The 21,449-nt window shown below is 43.8% G+C and overlaps 2 long non-coding RNA genes across 6 annotated transcripts in view; one reads left to right on the top strand and one right to left on the bottom strand.

The window, feature by feature from the left end:
- Positions 1-21,449, bottom strand: part of LOC128327664 (uncharacterized) — a 146,824-nt gene that overhangs the window by 20,429 nt on the left and 104,946 nt on the right. For 3 of the 4 annotated variants that reach the window (XR_008308730.1, XR_008308726.1, XR_008308729.1), the window contains one exon: positions 6,305-6,371. The exons of the other annotated variant lie outside the window; for it this stretch is intronic. This is a non-coding gene — a long non-coding RNA (uncharacterized LOC128327664). The remainder of the gene's footprint in view (positions 1-6,304; positions 6,372-21,449) is intronic. 4 annotated transcript variants of the gene reach the window in all.
- Positions 9,532-21,449, top strand: part of LOC128327665 (uncharacterized) — a 75,266-nt gene continuing 63,348 nt past the window's right edge. The window contains exons 1-3 of one of the 2 annotated variants that reach the window (XR_008308736.1): positions 9,570-9,609; positions 12,283-12,376; positions 20,380-20,559. This is a non-coding gene — a long non-coding RNA (uncharacterized LOC128327665). Of the gene's footprint in view, positions 12,377-20,379; positions 20,560-21,449 lie in introns of both variants that reach the window. The other variant, XR_008308735.1, reaches the window with a different exon arrangement.

Below are 21,449 nucleotides of genomic sequence, written 5' to 3'. Positions count from 1 at the left end.
CACATAGCTGTTCTTCTACTGAGATAGAATGATCATGATAGTGATGACACCAATGTTGGGGAATGTGGGGGCACTCATGATTGTGAACATAAGGAGTTCGCACTTATCCTGCCTTATTTTATAAGCCACTTCCAAATGCCACTAATATCTGGGCCTGGTTCATAAAAAAGTTGCCCTATCATCAGTGTCAAATTATAGAGGAGAAACAAGAAGGGGCATCTACTTTTATGACATCTCCTTCAGCTATGGTTTTTAGGGGCAAGTCTCTAGTTTGGCTAAAACTAGAGGAATCTGAAATGAAATCTAAAAGGGTGAAATGAAATCTGTTCCCCATAGTTTGAGCTCTGAACCACTGTAGCTGCCCTCCCTACTCTCCAATTACTGGCTGTGACTACAGGGAGGTTTCTCTATGAGGCCTGTGTTCATCTTTGGCATCTGGAATGCTGAAACAGGATCATCCCAGGTACCAGGGACCTTAGGAAATGTAGATTCCAGGATACCTTGAAGTGCATACTTGGGTGTCTTGGAAAATTGCATTTCCTAGGATCCCTGGTGCCCAGAACACTGTCAGTCACCTCAGGTTTCCAGATGCCAGGAAGGAATGAAGGCTTCACAAAGGGCCTCCTGCAAAACTTCTCTCTCTGTTCTCATCAGAAAGACTGCAGATAAGTTGCTTCATTTGGGGAAAGGGAACAGGGGGATAGTTCAGGAACTCATGAGTTGAAGCTGGGGAAAGGATTGGGTTAGGATAAATATTTGGACCCCATTGAGCCACTCTAAAAGTCATATGAAGGACAACTGGTCTGAATTTCTGAATAGGTTCAGAAAAGTGTGAGTTATTTTCCGGTTCTTTGGAAAATAATACACATTAGGTAACTGCTGTCTGCTGACTGTAATAGAGTTCATTCATTCAATACACATTAGCCTGTTCTGAATTTGTCATTCTGAAGGTGAACCAAGCTTATTTAATGAGATACCAGGCAACAGAAGGCAAGGTAAGCCGGAAAATATAGAGAGATGGATCTAGGAACCAGGCTTGCAGTGCCACATGAGCCTGTTCTGGATGTATGTCCTGTATATCCACGTTTGGCATTCCAAGCATATGGAGCTCCAAACACCATATACAGGGTCCTTGGAGGTCTCTGATCCAAGCACTGATCAGCCTCAGCCTTCAGCTTCCCTGTTTCTAAAACATGTACCTTTGGACCATACCCTGTTCAAAATAATCATCATGATATCTATGCAGTCCTACTCTTGAAGAAAATGGATGCCGTGGCACTTAAAACATTCCTCTGGCAAGAATATGTTCAGTGCCTCTAAATCTCTACAAAGCTAAGAGAAGACTGGTCAGTTTCACACTTCAGGGTCTGCAGCTCACTCAGCAGCCATGATACTAGTGAAAATTCACGGGAAGCTGAACCCAGGCAGTAGGAGATGCAATTTAGTTGGACGGGATATGTAAGGATGAGCACAGATCAGCGCCAACATGGTGGAAAGTTCTGTGAGTCTTAGCAGCCATGATGCTGGTTATCTGTGTCCATACTACTAGTAGTATTAATATGACAACAGCCACTCTTTATATCCTGCTTTTCAACAAAGGTTCTGGGTTGTTAACACAGAAAAACAAACAAATTAAGATGTTTCCCCCATCCCCAAAGGGTTAGCAATAATGAAGAAGAAGAAGAAGAAGAAGAAGAAGAAGAAGAAGAAGAAGAAGAAGAAGAAGAAGAAGAAGAAGAAGAAGAAGAAGAAGAAGAAGAAGAAGAAGAAGATAGACACCAGCAACAACCACTGAAGGGATGCTGTGCAAGGAATAAACTTAAAATTTTCAGGTCTTTTGCTTTTGAGTGTTAAAAACCTAAGATGTATAGGGAAAGTCCTATCATTTTGCTCCAGTAAAAAAACCAAAAAGATATTTTTGTACCAAATAGTTTATTTTAGCATTAGAGACAGATAGAGAAACACTCAAATAGCTTGAGCTGCATTTCTTCATAAGCAGTGATTCTTAACAAATTGAAGTGCAACAGTGACCCCTAGTGGAATAAAGCTCTTTTTTGTACCTTTATTACCTTCTCTCCCTCTAAAACACCATGGATTTCTCAATATATCACACACACACACACACACACGTATCACCCCAATAAACTCTTGATGCTTAGTTACAAATACACTATTGAGGGAATGTGTGTGTGTGTGTGTGTGTGTGCAGAAGGGCATAATTGTGCAACTGCATAATAATTTAGTTCCTCTCTTCTAGGGTTTTTGCCCAGGGGTAAGAATTTCCAGTTGATAGTGATGGAATGAGATAAGTTTGTAACTTGGATGAGATAAGTAGTAACTACTTGTTGAAAGCCACACTACGGGCACATAAAACTTCATATACCCTGTGACTATGTAGTAGGGGTGTGCAATTCGGATTTTCGGGTGATTCGGCTCGGACCCGAGCCGAATCACCCCCGTTCTGTTTTGTGCCCGAATCTGGGTCACCCGAATCACCCTTGATTCGGTTCGGATTCGGATTTAATCCGAATCCGAATCGATTCGGGGGGGTAAAAAGGGGCCCAGGGGCAAAATTTTGGGGTGGGGCGGTAGTGCCCAATGGGTAGAGTCTACCACCCCAATTTCAGGGGGATTGGGCAAAGTCCTGATTTTTTGTGAATTTTTAAAGTTTTAGTGACTTTGGGGCAGTTCGGGGGCATAGCATGGGATTTGGGCAAAAGGAGTGGGGTGGGGTGGTAGTGCCTAATGGGTTCAGGCTACCACCCCAATTTCAGGGGGATTGGGCAAAGGGCTGATTTTTGGTAAATTTCTGAAAATTTCATGTCTTTGGGGCAGATTGGGGCATATTGGGGCAGAAAGTGGGGGCTGGGGCAGAATAGTGGGGTGGGGTGGTAGTGCCTCATGGGTGCAGGCTACCACCCCAATTTCAGGGGGTTTGGACAAAGGGGTGATTTTTTGAGAATTTATGAAGTTTTGGTGACTTTGGGGCAGTTTGGGGGCAGAAAGTGGATCTGCCCCAAAATAGTGGGGTGGGGTGGTAGTGCCTAATGGGTGGAGGCTACCACACCAATTTCAGGGGGATTGGGCAGAGGGCTGATTTTTTGAGAATTTTTGAAGTTTGGGTGTCTTTGGGGCAGATTGGGGGCAGAAAGTGGAGCTGCCCCAAAGGAGTGGGGTGGGCTGGTAGATAGTGCCTGATGGCTGGAGGCTACCACCCATCCCCAATTTAAGAGTGATTGGGCAGAGGGGTGAATTATGGTGAATTTATTTGTATGAGGTTTGTCTTCATAAGGTGAAGTGTGCTAAATTGATTACTTCCTCATATTATTCATAGTAAAGGAAAGTGTGAAAAAGTGAAAGTGGGGTCATGAGAGTTGTTTAATTGAAAAAAATCTCATTTGCTATGATAGAATGAGAATTCACACTTCAGAAAAAACTTCTGAGGTGTGAATTCTCATTCTATCATAGCAGATGAGATTTTTTTCAATTAAACAACTCTCATGACCCCACTTTCACTTTTTCACACTTTCCTTTACTATGAATAATATGAGGAAGTAATCAATTTAGCACACTTCACCTTATGAAGACAAACCTCATACAAATAAATTCACCATAATTCACCCCTCTGCCCAATCACTCTTAAATTGGGGATGGGTGGTAGCCTCCAGCCATCAGGCACTATCTACCAGCCCACCCCACTCCTTTGGGGCAGATCCACTTTCTGCCCCCAATCTGCCCCAAAGACACCCAAACTTCAAAAATTCTCAAAAAATCAGCCCTCTGCCCAATCCCCCTGAAATTGGTGTGGTAGCCTCCACCCATGAGGCACTACCACCCCACCCCACTATTTTGGGGCAGATCCACTTTCTGCCCCCAAACTGCCCCAAAGTCACCAAAACTTCAAAAATTCTCAAAAAATCACCCCTTTGTCCAAACCCCCTGAAATTGGGGTGGTAGCCTGCACCCATGAGGCACTACCACCCCACCCCACTATTCTGCCCCAGCCCCCACTTTCTGCCCCAATATGCCCCAATCTGCCCCAAAGACATGAAATTTTCAGAAATTTACCAAAAATCAGCCCTGTGCCCAATCCCCCTGAAATTGGGGTGGTAGCCTGCACCCATTAGGCACTACCATCCCACCCCACTCCTTTTGCCCAAATCCCATGCTATGCCCCCGAACTGCCCCAAAGTCACTAAAACTTTAAAAAATCGCCAAAAATCAACCATGAACCGAATCACCCGAATTTTTTGTGCCCGAAATTCGGGTGATTCGGCTCGTGCCCGAAAAAATTCAGGGGGCATCGGGGGTGATTCGGTTCGGCCCCGAATCACCCGAAATTGTTCGTTTCGGGCACAGATCGTTCTGTGCCCGAAATTTTTTGCACATCCCTACTATGTAGCACATTTTATATAGGGCAATACTCTGTAGGCACACACAGGGGTATAGATCCCTTCCCAAGCATTTGTGGAGCTTCCCTTCATTTTACTGAACTTCCCCCTACCAAATTGAATAATCCATACCTCTCCCCCAAATGTCTTTCCTCCCCCACAAAAAGGGGGGGGGGAGTAGGCAGTTGCTCTACAAACTTTCCCTCTTTCTGCATTCCTAGGTACACAAAGATTCCCTATTGGTATGTGAAGCATTTTACCAACCATAGAAATGACTGATCCGCCCCCCCCCCCCCCCGCCGACATTCATTGGAGTTGCTGGATAGGTCCCCCAATCTATCATGCAGAACATGCAGAAAAACTCATAAGATCTGCATGTGGCTTTCAACTGCTATAAATTCCGCACATCATGGATTCCAACACAACTGCACTCTAGTGATGGGTCTGGTTTAATTGTAACTCTCCTTCTGTGGCTCCAAAATTACTGCTAATGAAAAGCTTTAGGTGACTTTTTGGTCTAACATTGTAAACCCTTGTTAGTCCAAGTATGGGCATTGTCTCGATTACTTCTAAATCTTATAGTGGGAACAATGTTGAATCCAAATCTCACAGGAAAGCATTCTCTTCAGAACAGTGGAGGAGCACTTTGAATTAGGTTTGACTAGTGTTTGCATTTTACTGGTGCTGCTGTACTATCTTCAGACATTTAATTTGTAATTGTGTTAACAGTAGGGTTCTGCTGTCTAATCTAACTACTAACAGGGACCTTTATTGTAATGAATTTCGTTCTGCATTAGGTATAGAAACCAATTCCATTTACTCTTTCCATAAACTGGTGAGCCAGTAGTCAGCTACAATTTACAATAGCAGTCCTATGCATAATGGAAATTTTAAGGAGAACTACTTTTTTTATCTTCCATGCCTTATAGTGAATCATATACTGAAACCTGCTTTGTAAAATCTAATCTATATTGGTGAATTATTGCATGTGTACAATAATTGTAGTATCTTTCCAATGTTTATAGTTACCAGGAAAAAAAAAAGCCTCCTAACATCATAAGAAAGTCAGGAAACAAAATATATCAAACTGCTCTTTAATGTAAATGAAACTTACTTTTTATAACAACTATGGTATCTATAGTGTGGTTCCCATGAGAATGTTCCCTGGGCCTGCAATACCTGATTTCAACTATATGAATTGTTAGGATAGCCTTGAAAAATCATTATGGCTGCACACATCCTACTGTGCTTCCTTATTCCAGATTATTTCATCTGGAATCACCACCATCTGATTCAAAACACATAGGCTTAGATACAGAATTATGCAAGCAGGAGCAGAAGGCTACAGTGGTGAAGAGAGGGCTGAAAATCCCCATTGTGTACGAGCTGTTCTGCTTATGACACTCTGGATCAAGCCATCATACCTGCATAAAACCACAAGTCCCAAATGCACTGTGGGTCAAACGGGACACACTGTGGGTCAAACTAAACACATTATTATAATTCTTCCCACTCCCCCAGCCCCAAGGTTCAATAGAAACTGCAGGGTGGGAGCTGAAAAGGATTGTGGTGAATGGGATAACTTTCTGTGGGATGGCTTTCTATGGGATGTGTTTACTTTTTCTTTCTGTGCCATGGTTCATGATAAACTTCACAGACATACTCCAAAGCTGCTATTAGCCCCAGAAGGGAAGCTTCCACAGGAAATCATAAACAATAACATCTCTATGGCATATAATGAAAATATCTACCCACCAATAGCCCATATTTTAATGCACATCCCCGTCACTGGTAGACAGATATCCTTAGTGCTGATCCAAGATATTTCACTGCTTGAAGGGGAGCATCAAATGGCGCCCCTGTGCTTTCATTCCATTCCATTTTATTTCTATTAAAATGTCTCACAACCTTACTTGTTTGCTTCCTTAAGTCTCCTGCCTTTCCTTGTTTTCTATTAGACGTCTTCACCTTCTTTTATATCTGTTTAGGAGAGTCAATGTGCAAATAATCTTCTTATCATTCCGAATATTTTATATATTACTTTTCAAAAAACAAAAACAAACCTCAAATTGTTTGTGGAGCAAAAGAGAAGAAAAGATGGTTCTCTGTCCCAAAGGAGCATGCAATAAGAAAAGAAAGAAAAGAAACCCATGGGAAGAACCAGCCAAAGCCACTGGGAGGGATGCTATGCTGGGATAAATGGGACAGTTGCCATCTCCCTGCTAAATCTAAGGTGCTGCTTTGCCCAGTTAGCAGGAGTAAATTAAGAGATATGAAGCGTCCTTATACTGAATCAGACAGCTGGTCCACCTAAAACTGTAACTGACTCATTGTAACTGACTCATAAGCCGCCTTCATACATAATGCCACACCATGGATTGACAAACCTGAGGTTAATCCTTGAACCCATGAATCGTCCCACAGATGATCTTCCAACCAGGGTTGGGCAACCTTTGGTTTCAGGGCACAGGAGCCTTTCCTTCTCCCTGTTCCGCTGATGCACCCCAGCTAGCTCCATAGCGCTCACATCACCAGGCTGCGGGCAAGGCATCAGCATGTCAGCAGGGCAGCAGCCATTGGCCATGATCTTCAAGGGGGTGTTTCCAGAGTGATCATGCCTTTTTGGCATCGACCAACTGTCCTCGGCAGGGAAAGGACATTTAAACCCTACTTGTAGTGTAGATGTGGTATCCTATCCTGCTTTTTCTGCAGATTGCCAAAGGGGGAGACAATGGAAATGGGGTATTCACCAATGTAGCTTTTCCTTTTGACATGCTGTGAAGCTTGTCCCGGTTGCTGGGCAATGGCTGGAGGAATGCGGAGATGGCAGGGGGTGGGGCAAGTGCTCCAAGAGATGGCCAGCGAGAAACACAGCCGGCATACAGCTGGTGCGTTTCGGGGCTGGTCTCGGCCACCCTCTCTATGGTTTTGGCAGCAGCCACAGCACAAAATGCAAGTTACGGCGGCAGCACAATTTGTATGGCATGATACCACCTTCAAACCTCAGGTCTGAGCAGCAAAACTCACTACCAAACAAAGGTTCAGATCAAAGTTTCAGCTCAAAAACTTTGGGTCACTTTTGTGACAAAACCATAGTTTTACGCATCCAGATGGTCACGAAATGGAACCTCTGGCTCCCTTGCCTCCAGTTGGGCATTATGTGCAAAAGCAGCCATAATTTCAGACAGCAAGGCTATTCAAACACACGAGCAAAATCGGGCTAAGAGAGGCAAGCCAGGTTTTGCACATGTATGTGAATCATTGAGATCAGGCCCGATTCCAGCAGCAAAACCCACCTTGTATTTTCAAAGGACAGTACAAGCAACGAAACGTATATAGCCACCCAGTTTTAAATGAGGAAGCCAGACTGCAAGATAGACATTTTGAATACTCTGCAGACCAGGAAAACACATATATTTCCAAAAGTCATTTGCAACAGAAATACTGCTGTTTTCCTGCTCGTATCAGCTGCGGCTGCTTGTGTGTCTCAGTGTCTTTCCGAGTCCTATTTGTAGATGCCAGGGCTTGAACTTAAAGCCTTCTGCATGCAAAGTATATGTTTTACTACTGAGATATAGCCCCTCCCTGCTTCTGGAATTCCAACGGAGTCCTAAGCTACAAAGTCCTTGAAATAATATCCTTAATGGATATTATTATTCATTAGTTTCTAGAACTACATGAAAAAAAAATACGACATGTCTCGCAGTTGTAGCTATCTCTTTGTAAACGGTTTTTTGCCTGCTTAGTTGATGTATTTTCTTCATTGTGTTTTTTACATTTTCAAATATAATGAAATGTTTCTTTTTAAGCATAACACTAGCAATGGTATTATACACTATTTAATGGTTTCCCAGCATGCTGAGGAAGTTTCCAATCATTCCATGTATATTATGAACATCAGCAGGTATATAAAGTTTACATTAAAATGTAATATACAGTCCAGCTGTGATTCCGTCGTAAATGGACTGCTAGCATCTCCATTAGCAACTCAATTAAAATGTACATTTCCTGACCTTTGTCAGTGAAAGCAATATGCCCAGTGCTCATTAAACATGGAGGAAAGGAGCTGTGGTTGTTTCAATTAGAAGACAACTGAAAGCCTATTCAGCAGCTGAGTTTTTGAGATTCCACTTCAACTTTCTGACTTGTCCAGTTTTTCATATGCCTTTATTTTTAGAAGAGCCTGTAACTGCGCATAGAGATAATAGAATGCTGAAGAAGTAAGAATAGGTTGTACCACTCAAGACTACAGGTGGGAAATATCACTTTTGAATGCTATCACAAGTAAGGAACTCCCTGAATATAAAAAGCTAGCACATCAAGGAGAAGGATTTCTGCTGTCTTGGTTTTCTGTTTGCAGGGCATTTGAACATCACACTGAGTATCACATTCAAAAATGTGATACTCTACCTGCAGCCTGAAATGATACAGCCCCATTCTACCACCTCATTTTGCTGTATGTGTGGTCCAGGTCTTAGAAGGTCAGGTCTTAGAGGGTATGAATCTGACAGATCTCTTGGTAATACTTGTTGACATATTATGCAAGGATACATCAGCCCAGTAACATTGCAGTCATGCAAGATGCACAATTGTGAAAACTGCACAAATGCAAAAATTGCACAAATGATGTTACACAAGAGTGAGTCTATTATTTCCAATGGTGAGTGTCCAAGTGTGTAGTTGTGCAACATGCATGCATGCAATGTTACTGGGCAGACGTACCCTTGCATGGTATGTCAGCCACTTTCTCCAAAACTGTGTAAGACTCTTTCCGTTGTGCTGTCTACCATGTTGTCAGCAACTTTGTCTTGTTAACTTTGCATTGTTTACTTTGTTGTAAACCACCCAGAGACGTAAATTTTGGTCAGTATAAAAATGTGTTAAACAAACAAACAAACAAATAAATAATAAACCACTACACTATCAGGTAACTGCCTGAGGTGCAGCGTATCAAAACCAAGCTAATGCCATGTTACAAAATATGGCAACTTGCATCAAGGGAAGGAATATTATGGTTAGGTGGCATGATGAAAGGCCTGGGCAATTAACAAGTATTTGCCTAGCCCTGAAAGACATCAGGTTTGGCACCTGATGTGATGAAATGGTGCATGACTACTTTTATGCAAATGAGCTTAGAACTTTCAGAGCTGTCAATCATAAGAGGCAGTTAGAGAGTGACAGAAATTGGAAGTGGAGTTCAGTTAGAATGGGGGTCTGGGTACGAACAGTCTCAAAGAGGAGTTCTGAGACTCAAAGAATAAGACAGTCAAAAAAGAAATAAAGGAGGCAGTTATTAGAACAGTCTGTAATACAGACTGGGTTGTGAAGTAACTGGGTGAACAGCTCTTCTGGTCATCACTCTGAATGCTGTGCCACCTAGCGGTCACTGCCCAGGGCTCAGCCTTGACAGCCTCCACCACAGTCCTAGTCTAGATTTCAGATAGCACCCTTTCAGCTGCTATTTCCCCCATGAAAAAGACTGGCATTGGCACCCATGAGAATTGGAGAGGAGAGCTGGTCTTGTGGTAGCAAGCATGACTTGTCCCCTTAGCTAAGCAGGGTCCACCCTGGTTGCATATGAATGGGAGACTTGGTGTGTGAGCACTGTAAGATATTCCTCTCAGGGGATGGAGCCACTCTGGGAAGAGCAGAAGGTTCCAAGTTCCCTCCCTGGCTTCTCCAAGATAGGGCTGAGAGAGATTGCTGCCTGCAACCTTGGAGAAGCCGCTGCCAATCTGTGTAGACAATACTGAGCTCGATGGACCAGTGGTCTGAGTCAGTATATGGCAGCTTCTTATGTTCCTGTGTAACTGCTTTCCTTGGACAAATGCTAGAGGAGCCCAGTCTGGATCAGGACCATGAGAGAGGCAGATGTTTAAATTTCCTGCCTCCCCATGCCACAATCCCAATCCAGATTGCTCCCTCTGTGGCTGCTATTTATGCTGTTAACGAAGAAGCATGGAAGCACAAATCACACTTTTCTTGTGTGTACTTAGGAACATAGGACGCTGCCATATACTGAGTAGGGGTGTGCATTTTGGAATTTTCTTGTTTTGATTTGTATCCAAATCGAAACATCCCCTTTTTGTTTTGTACCCAAATTTTCTGAATCCGAATCAGCCCTGTTTTGTTTTGTAGCCAAATTTTCCGAATCTGAATCGATTTGGATTTTTAAAAAGGGTCTCAGGGCAAAAAGAGTGGGTGGTGGTGGTAGTGTCCAATGGGTAGAAGCTACCACCCAAATTTCAAAGGAATTAGGCAAAGGGCTGATTTTTTGTGTGAAATTTTTTTAAGTTTACATATCTTTAAGAATTTTCCCATAGGGAATAATGGGGATTCCAGCAAATGTATCACTTCAAATCAAGGGGAAAGGGATGGCCCAGAGCAGAGTGTGGTGGGTGGTAGTGCCCAATGGGGGCAAGGAAACTTCCAGAATTATTTCAAAGGAATTGGGCAAAGGGCTGATCTTTTGTGATTTGTTGAAGTTTACGTGTCTTTAAGATTTCTCTCATGGGGAATAATTGAGGTTTCAGCAGCCCCATATTTCCACTTAGGGGGGCTGGGGTTGCCCAGAGCGAGGGGTTGTGTAGTGCACATAAGGTGCCAACCACCCCCACACCCACAAGCCTGTGGGGTACTGGGTTTTGTTGTTTCTGAGGTGTTCATTGTAGATTCTCTGGTAGCATATGAGATTTTCAGTGAAAAACAAGAATCCACTCTCATATGCTACCAGAGAATCTACACTCAGAACACCACAGAAACAGCAGAACCCAGCACCCCATGGGTTAGCAACCCTTCCCCTGGCCAATGTGGGGTCAGTAAAGAGTGGCAAGAAGCAAAAGAGCCAATGGGTAACAAGGAGGGAATTGTCAGCAGGTCAGCCCATGATTTAGGTCACTGATCAGAAGGCTGGAAGGGTGGGAAATTCAAAGAGATGTCAAACACAAAATGGAGACTGACTCAGAGATCACCACAAAATGGAGGTCCGAAACAACAAAATGTTTTGTAGCCGAAACAGGGACGTTTTGTTTTGTATACAAAACTTTTGGATCTGGAAAATGGGTGTTTTGTTTTGTCTACAAAACACCCGAAACAGGCTGTTTTGGGTACAAAGCGTTTTGTATCCAAAATGTTTCGCACATTCCTAATACTGAGTCAGACTCATGGAGAGGGCAGCATTCCGGCAGACTCATGTATGGGAGTTGGTTCTTAATTTGCCGTCATGGACAGGCTATAACCATGCTGCATATACTGAATGCATCCAGAAGGCAGTGCATGCAGGTGTTGGGTTCTTTAAATAGCAGACATATAATTAAAACAGTTGTAGACATCATCATCATTTATTATTTCTAGAAGTGCCAAAAATATAGGAGGCTGCATAGGAATCAAATGCACCAGTAGGCTAACCATTTAGCTCGGCTTGCGTGGTGACTTGTACTCTTTTTAAGGCCCTGAAGACACAAGTCTGCAGTTTGCTGTGGATTAATTGACTGTGAAATTACAGTTTAAACAGCAAAACCTCTTTAATGTATTAGGACTGTGAAAAAGTAGCCAAATAAATAGAATTTCCTTGCTTTGAAAACAGAAAGAGGTGTTCAACTTCCATTCTAAATTTGGATTTAACAGTTTCAGACTAACAAACCTGCAAGTCAAGTCTGAGGTATCCAACCCTGGTGTAAACTGCTTCTGTTATGAACAACTTTCAAATAACCAAAATAGCTTATATCATTTATATGAACTATATCATCAAATGATTTTCTTTCAAACTGGCTACTAGACTGGCTCGTTTCAGTTCAAAAGTGGAAAGGATGTAATTATCTTTAAAAGTGCAGCAACTACTTAAGCAGAGCCATGACCATTCACTAATTTCTTCTGACTGTTTTCATTTTAGCATTCATTGCAGTGGAAAAGAAAAACGATTAATGTGACTGTGCTTTGGAGGATCTATTTGAATGTGTATTTCAAATACTCGGATGTTTAAAAAGGTATTTATTTATGATTGTATGCCCCCACATTCAAGAGAGCTAACAATTCACATAGCAAAAATAATTGCCATTACAAAAAAATGACAGTAAAAATTCTATTCCTAAAAAAGAAAACCATGCACAGTATGGCAACAGAATCAACTAGCATAAGATGGCATATTATGCCCATAGCTGGTTTTTTTTTTTTTTAAGGATAAAGGCCTATACATTATCAGAGTAATGCAAGGAGTTCTGAGCCACACACACTACTGTGGGTTCCCAAGGAATCACTGGCAGTCCAGTGGCTGTTGCTGTTATCTTATTTTATGTTGCTTTTTTAGATTGTGAGCATTGGGGACATGGTCATTAGGGTGTCATTTGGGACCTGAGCCTCATGCCCCCCCCATAACAGTTCTATCTATCTATCTATCTATCTATCTATCTATCTATCTATCTATCTATCTATCTAACACATTTGTATACTGCCCAAAATGCAAGTCTCTGGGCGGTTTACAACAAAACAATAAAAAACATCGATAAAAAGATTAAAACATTTCAACAGTTAAAATTTAAAACATTAAGACTATTAAAAGCACAATTAAAACAATATCTAATTAAAAGCCTGGGTGAACAAATGTGTCTTGACTGCCTTTTTAAAAGTTGTAAGAGATGGGGAGGTTCTTATTTCAGCAGTAAGCATGCTCCAAAGCCTCGAGGCAGCAAAGGTGAACGCCCGTCCCTAGGTAGCCACCAGACAAGCTGGTGGCAACCGCAGCCGAACCTCTCCAGATGATATCAATGGGTGGTGTGGTTCATAGCACCGGTTGCATAAATGTTCCAACAGATCACTATTTATCTAGTTAAACCAGCACCTCTATGCATATCAGTCTTCCCTGCAGGTATCAACTCCACCTTGCATAGAATCCAATACATTTGCTCACTTTCACAAACATATATGGCTTAGACACAAGTTCAGTATAGAGACAACTTTTCCTGGGTGCTTAAGAAAAAAGTGTGGTTTTATGTGTCAACAGTTTTTTGAATATGACCATTCCTCTATGTTCTAGACTACACAATATGCTTTACTGGTCAAGTACTGAAATAAAATCTACCTACCTACCATATGCCAAAGCTCATGTAGATATTATGCAACATTGTTCATGAGCAATGTCTTCTCAGCTAGCCCTAAAGAACATTTGCTTCCCCCCCCCCACAAGCTGTCCTTGAGAACATTCAAAAACTTATTGAAAATAAAAAGGAGGTAACAGAAATAGGGAGGGCTTGTTAGACCTTTATCAGCCTCTCCTTAACTGGATATGACACTGCATTTTCTGTTGGAAATGATGCGATTTGTGATTTCCTTTGCCTTCATTTCAGTTCTGGATAAAGAGGAAACTACAAATCCCTTGCTCAAACCAGACCGGCCTCCAAAAAAGGCAGCTGGTCTGAGTTCGAACCGAACCAGGCCTGGTCTGTGATGGATTGGTTAAAATCCATTTGACAGTTAGAGGGGCTATGCTTGTAAAGGGGATTGTGGATTCACATTTACACGCAAAGGGGAATCTTGCTTTCTAAAGGCTTCTAAGGGTGGCTGGGGAGTGGGGCAGGGAAAGAGGGCACCTTACCGGCAGGACCATTCTTGGCTGCTCTAAGCCCCAGCAACCTGGCCCCCAGCAGAGCAGCCCATGCAGCAGTGGTGCAGATCCGGCTGTTTCAGTTCAAATTTGGTCTGAATTTGAACTGAGCTGCTAGAAACAGTTCTGTGCACACCTCTACTCAAGATAAGCCCTTCTTTACAGCCTGGTGGCCATGTAGCAAATGTTGCAATATGTGATTGTTTAGCATAGCGCCAAGAGGAAGCTGCCCACTCCAGTTACAAGGAAGGAAGGAAGGTTCCAAGAAGAAGCTTCCAAGAGAAAGCTGCCCACTCCAGTGCAGAGCCTTATTGTTGGAGTTAGTCAAGAACAAGCATGGAGATTGTAGTGCAGTAAAAAGTAAATCTATATATTTAATTCTCATGGGACATGCGTGCTCAGGATTTGGCGGCGGAACTCTCACGACACACTGCAAAAGTTCCGAAGTGAGGACTGAGGAGGAGAGGGGGAAGAAAGTGCCGGCGGTGGATGGCCAGTTGGCCGGCAGGCGGAGGAGCGGGGAGAGAAAAGTGGTGGTGGGCAGCGGGTGTGGGGGAGAGAAAGGCAGTGGGGGGAGGTGGAGGGGCGGGGAGAAAAGCCACGGCAGCAGGCGGACAGGAGGGAGAAAAAACGGCGGCGGGGGGGGCCTTCTTGGCCACCCAATGCGGCTCTGTGTGTGGGGAGGAACGGGAGGGAAGGAAGGCTGGAGAGTGCGGGGCTGGAGGGAAGGGGAAGAGAGGAGAGACCGGAGCAGGAGGAAGAGGGAGGGGAAAACATCTGGCCCCAAAGCGCCGCACAGATGCTCTGTGTGGGGTCGGCTAGTAAGATTTATTAGGTTAAGTACATTTGAGATAGGAAAGACTTATCCTAACTATGAGCTACATTTTGAATAGGAGGGGAGAGAGAGAGAGATGCTTCCATCTGCTCTTCAAGGAGAAAGGAAGTAGCACTGACTCACTACAGGAAATACCTGAGGAGTCAAGGCAGGGGTCACAGAGTAGAAGCAAAGAAGGGGCAGATAAGGGGTCCCCTTATCCAAAGAATTACAGTTATTAACAGCTACTAACAACCTCTACTCCCAGTGCCCCTAGTGGTCATTATGATAGTTGGTGTGAAATGTCGATGCACCAGAACTCTATCTCCAACAGCAAATACTTGGCAGAAGACACTGGAACATATAGACCAATAAAAACAAACCATAGCAATGCCTCTCCACCTGACCTGTTGGTCTCCAGATAAAGACTGCCTACTAAGGCAACTAGCAGGCTGATCCTATGCAGAGTTAGCGGCATCTGAGCTCATTGTAACCAATAAACATGCTTAATGGCACAGCTATCTGGATTCCTTTCATAGAATTCAGCTTGATATGAATCAAAGCATGAACTGGCTTTAATTCATTAACTTCAGCATCAATGGCGGGCAGGATTCAAATGCAGGCAATGTGGGTACCTGCATGAAGCTGTCCCAGAAATTAAGGAATGGGAAAACAACACCCAAGCAAACCTGTATCTTCTACCATCCAACTTTTCTTATAATGCAGAGATCTGCTTATTAATGGATTCCATCCAGGAGCTATAGGAGGAGAAGCTGTACTTTATGAGTATGCAAAGCTTCATTACACTGCACACAAAGTGATACCAGAGGCTTTGAATAAAAAGCAATGTTGTTGGCTACGTTCCTGTACTTAATGCGGATGCATTCAGTTTTTCGTGGGGGGGGGGGCACATACACTACACTAAGAACCTGATTAACCATCTAAAATAAAAGAATAATTATCATTCCAAAGAATTACAGTTATGTATAAGTAGACATATCAAAATACTTTGTATTGCCAATTTCAGATTTTATATGCCGAATACATTTGCTTATTTTGTACCTTATTCTGTGCCTTTCTTTTTAGGTACAAACACTTTACATTGTTGACAACCATTGGGACTGGGAGGGATGAGTTAGGATGGTATTCAAATTTAAATTAATTTGCAACAATCACTTCTTCAAAATGCTACAGTGGGCATTGCTGACAATTCTTACTAAAAATGTAGAGGGACTTTATAATATAAACATAATCTAAATTATTATAGCCTTAAAAAAAATTGATTCTCAGTAATCCAGAGTGCACATTTTATCTTATTATTGCTACCAGAGCTGATTCTAAACATACTTATAATGGATATACTTCTAGCTACTTGATCCAATTTAGCTAGGAAGACAGCTAGGTGGTGTGCAGTTTCCAACCCAGTAGCTAGACCTATGAATGTGAAGTCATTTTTAAGCATCTAAAATCCTGACTTTTGGATGTACCGAACTTTGCAAGATCAATGCCTGCTCAGGAGTTGATCCTGCTCTGATTTGGGTGTAAAATTACACCAGAGAAACAACAGGAACTAGTGTCTTTGCTTCCACGTTCTTAAAAGAACTCAAAAACAGCTTCCAAAGAAGATGGGGCATTCTGGGAGTCTAGGTTTACAAATCTATGGTATGATCAGCAAGAAGTAAAATGCATCGTTTCTGGATTATTTGGCTCTGTGGGCACCTTAGCTGAAGGGGAAATAGGATAGTTTGTACTAGCTTATGTGCTCTGCTTAGATATTCTTAAGCTTTAGGAAGGTTTCAAAAACGAGTAATGTAAAGAAAAATATCTCATGCCCTCTTGTAAATCTACATCAGTCATTTTGCCTGAAGTAAGCTTGTGTGAATATACTCCCCTGCAGATTTCCCCCACTTTCCAAGCACTGGACCTAATGCTATCATGATCCTGACTTCAAATGCATAATTTCCCCCTTCTTCCCCACCCCAGATGATCCTCTTCTCCCCATTCCCTTCCTAATTGCCCCCAGCCCCCAAAGTATAGTGTACTGGGAAGAACAAATGGTTTATGTTCTTACTTGAGGTGTGTAGGGAAAGGTTTGCACAAAATTTAGCAATGTAATTCACTCTGTTTACAATATTGTCAGGAAATACACTCCAACTGCCTCTGGTTCCTGCCCCTGGAAGATCAGGTCTCTGTTGTATTTTGAGGCTACATTCTTAACATGTTGCCTGCATTACTGATGTTGTCATTCTGCAGAGCTCAGTTTTGAACTTCATGTTTCTCACAGTTAAACCTCTGAGAGGCAATGAATGAAAGCAACTGGCCTTCTGCACACATTTGTATTAATGTATACATGAGCCCTATGGCACCACGAATCTTTCCAGGGACATTTCTGGGCTCTTTGTGCCAATAGCAATATGTGTCTAGGAAAGCCCTTTCTGATGGACAGATTTTGCAGTGGTTGAAAATGTGTTTCCCCCTGCTAGCTGTGCAAAGAGGCAGCTTTTAAAGTAGTGGCTCTCTTAACTGAAGCAAGAGGTTCCTGGCTAGAGATGCCAACTGTCCCACATTGAGTGGGATGTCCTCATTCCCTGGGGAGAAATGCTTGTCCAGTTCACGACTCAATTTCTCCCACTTGTTGACTTTTATTTGTTTCACTTTTTAAAAAAATCAAAGTTGCTGCTGTACAGCAGCGGAATTGGAGATGGTAGCAAAAGCTCTGCTCGCCTCACAAACTATTACAGTAGAGGGCAGTGCGGGGCGGGTGCGCTGGAGGCAAGTGGGAGAGAAGGCAAAAGAGCTCCTCACCCGGCCCGTCTACCTCCCAAATGAGGCACATCAGGCCGGTTTTGGGTCTCTGCGCATGCCTGATCTGAAATCAGCCCAATCTGCCTCATTTGGGAGGTGGGCAGGCCGGGTGAGAAAATCTTTTGCCATCTCTCCTGCCTATCTCCAGCATGCCTGCCCTGCCCCAACCTCAACTGTCATAGTTTGGGAGGTGGGTGGAGCTCTCACCGCCGCCCCCATTCCGCCGTGCAGAGACAGCCACCACCGATAAGCATGCCCACACGGCAGCTGGCTCCAGAGGACCCTCTGTACTCTCTCTTTGTGTACACTCCCTATGTCCCTACACTCCAGCAGTACACTCCCTATCTGTATCTTGCATTTGAGGGGCTTGTACTAGGGGTGTGCAATTTGGGTTTTTGGTGATTCGGTTTGGGACCTGAACTGAATCACCCCCGTTCTGTTCTGTGCCCGAATCTGGGCTACCCGAATCACCCGATTCGGTTCGGATTTGAATTAAATCTGAATCTGAATCGATTCGGGTAAGAAAAATGGGTCCCAGGGCAAAATAGTGGAGTGGGGTGGTAGTGCCCAATGGTTGGAGGCTACCACCCAAATTTCAGGGGAATTGGGCAGAGGACTGATTTTTGGGGAATTGTTGAAGTTTATGCGTCTTTAAGGTTTTTCCCCATAGAGAAGCATTGAGGTGTCAGCAAATGTATAGCTTCACGCGGGGGGCAAAGGGGTGGCCTAGAGCAGTGTGGGGTTGGTGGTAGTGCCAGGTAGGGTCAAGGAAGCTACCTGAATTTTTTCAAAGGATTTGGGCAGAGGGCTGATTTTTGGGGAATTGTTAAAGTTTACGCGTCTTTAAGGTTTTTCCTCATAGGGTATACATGGAGCTTTCAGCAGCCCCATAACTGCACTTGGCAGGTGCTGGGGTGTCCCAGAGCGAGTGGTAGTGTAGTGCACATAGGGTGCCAACCACCCTCATGGGTTTCTAACCCATGGGGTACAGGTTTCTGTTGTTTCAGAGGTATTCTGAGTGTGGATTCTATGATAGCTAATGAGATTTTCAATGAAACACCATGAATCCACTCTAATTTGCTATCATATCACCTGAAATTGCTCGTTTCGGGCACAGATCGATCTGTGCCCGAAATTTTTTGCACATCCCTAGCTTGTAGCCAAGTTCACTTTTAAATGGACATAGGTATAATCATTCATACAAACACATGTATGTGTACAGACACTTGTACAACATAATCTCTGAATAGGGCTCATGTGTTAATTGATGCTTTTGATGTGTGCCCAATGTGATGACATCACAATCAGCGGGTGGAGAGAGTTGTCAAGGACACTCATGAAATGTCTATTATCTTGTTGCTGCTATCACACCCTGTGACTATGCTTTTGATATGGGTGGTCGAATTGGCTCAAATCCGGGCAAATGTACATACAGAAATAAATTGGGGGGAGGGGTAGTTGTTGTGGGTAAAGGCCGGTCAGAGTTAGGGTACCTAAAAGGGAGTGGGAATCAAGACCAGGTTTCTTCAGAAACAAAGAATAATTTTATCAAATACAGAAGCACACAATTAGATAGTTGGCTACCTCCTGGGTAACTAAAGACAGAGAGGCTCTCCACATGGGCATTGTGGAGAGCCTGCAGCGGGTTTGCAAAAAGAGCGGGCTTGACCTGATCTCCCTGCACACCAGCAGGCAGTGTGCCCTGGGTGGCCAAATCGGCCACCCACATGATTACTGGCTCCGACAGGGAGCCGGTTGGGGTGGTGGGGATAGGGGGCCTCCTGGCCCCCAGAAGTCCCAGAATACCCCGAGTGTGGGGGGCATTCTGTGTTGGAGGTTGTTAATATTTTTTTTACCCCCAGTAGGTAAAACAGCAGAGCACTAAGGAATGAGCACACCCTCCAGTTACAGAGTAGGTAGCAGAGGATGGTTTAGCTGTTGCAGCTATTTAGGGGAAACACTTGGAGATCCTTGTAGAACCAAATACTAAGTATTTATTGTTTTACGCTTGGATAGGAAAGATTTAAACCTAATCTAAAGAACTACATAATGAATAGGTATGAGGGAGGGAGAGAGATGTTTCCATCTTCTCTCTAGGAGGAAAGGAAGGATTGTGACTCAGCACAGGAAGTGCGGAAGAGTCAGATCAGGGGTCATAGAGTAGAGACAGGTAGAACAGTTAGGGAGCCTCTTACTCACTACCTTTACTCCCAATGCCCCTAGTGGTCATTAGGATATGGTACAAAAGGTTGATGCACTGGAATTCCATCTCCAACATTCTGGGGAGCCCCCCCCCCCAATGCCGGGTGGCTTGGTGTAGACTCCACATTGGGGGTCTATTAGTGAGTTGCTGCAGTGACACATGACCAAAAAATGGGCCTAGTGGAGTGTGTGCTCATTTAATGGTGGGGGGCATTTAAGAGGGCTGGCTGCTGGGAGCCCCGTGGCTCCCGTTGCAGGACATGAGCAGCAGAACCTGGGCTGTGCTCCCTTAGCCCGGTTTCTGCTGCTTGTGAGAAGAGCCTCAGAGACTCCTAACTGATGCTGGTCCTTTAGCAGAGCACTGCATTCACTGAATGCAAGCTTGAGAGGAGCCTCGCACAGAACAGAGGGAAAGAGAGATGGAGGTGAGAGACAAAGTAAAGAAAGTATAGGACAGATATATTGACTGTAATGCTACCTCTTTCCTTACTTTGTAATGTAAATAAATTCTGTGTGGCTGGTGTGACCTTTGATTTCAAGTTTGGTATTCATCCTTCTATGGCACACAGGAGGATACATATTGCAACAAAAGGATAAACTTTAGATCTTGAGGAGGGCTTGAGGGTCCTGGGCAGTCCAGATGCAAGCACAGGACTAATGCTGACCCACTTCAGAGGGATCTCAACATCAGTGGAAGTTCTAGAGAAGAGCAAGGGACAAGTCAGCAAGAACTCTGGCACAGTGGAAAGGTACTGTGTTCCCCAAAGCTTAGGGTCACCAGTCCCCCAATAGAAAGAGATTCAAGGGAAGGGTCCCCAGGAACCATCCAACCAGAGTCTGTAGCTGATCTTGGGGCACACGGAGGTGTCCAAGGGATAGAGGGAAATAATGTACATTGTGCAGGTTTGCATGCACGCGCGCGCACATGCGTACACACACACACACAAACTTTGAATACTGAGGGGAGAAGGGAAATACTTTACAGGGATTCTTTGTCCTGGAGACAGGGTTAGGCAGCTGTACATGTTAAAATGGCTGGCAACAAGATGGCTGGTAAGAAAAGGCTTGATTGGCTGTCGGGCTGGCGGTGCCCTCCCACTCCATTCAGGTAGTAAAACAGAAAAAGATAGGTGCTCTCTCTAACAATTGGCAATTCTCAAACAACTGGGCTGTGCTTTAGCTCTGGGGAGGGAGGGAAGGAGGGAAGGCCTTGAGAACTGCCTGGAATCATCTGCAGCTCTGTGTTGCCAGATATGGACCCTCCCTAGAGCAGGAGCCATTCCAGACGGGGCTTTTAGCTCAGTATGGGGTGTGTGTATTTTCATATCGGCTGGATTCGCACCGAAGTAGATGCAAAATAGTGGGGAGCACTTCACACACAATTCGGGTGTTTCATTGTGTGTTAGAGCCTAGTCCAATTTAGGTCTGGGGTAAAAAAACTCACCACTTTTTGCATTCATTTTTGGGGCAAATTCAAACTCTTAGTAAAACCTGATGTCTGGAAAAGCTCCAGGAAAGCCGAATCGGTGTCACTACTTATCAGACCAGATTATTCTCGGTCTTTTGCTTATGATTCTCCATCTTTTTGTTCATGGCCATTCTTAGCTCTATTGAGTCATGTTTTTCTCTCTCTGGGGCA

This window comes from Hemicordylus capensis, chromosome 5 (assembly GCF_027244095.1).
Source record: "Hemicordylus capensis ecotype Gifberg chromosome 5, rHemCap1.1.pri, whole genome shotgun sequence".
In the NCBI taxonomy this organism is placed as follows: Eukaryota; Metazoa; Chordata; class Lepidosauria; order Squamata; family Cordylidae; genus Hemicordylus; species Hemicordylus capensis.
This window is presented reverse-complemented; position numbering and strand designations above follow the sequence as displayed.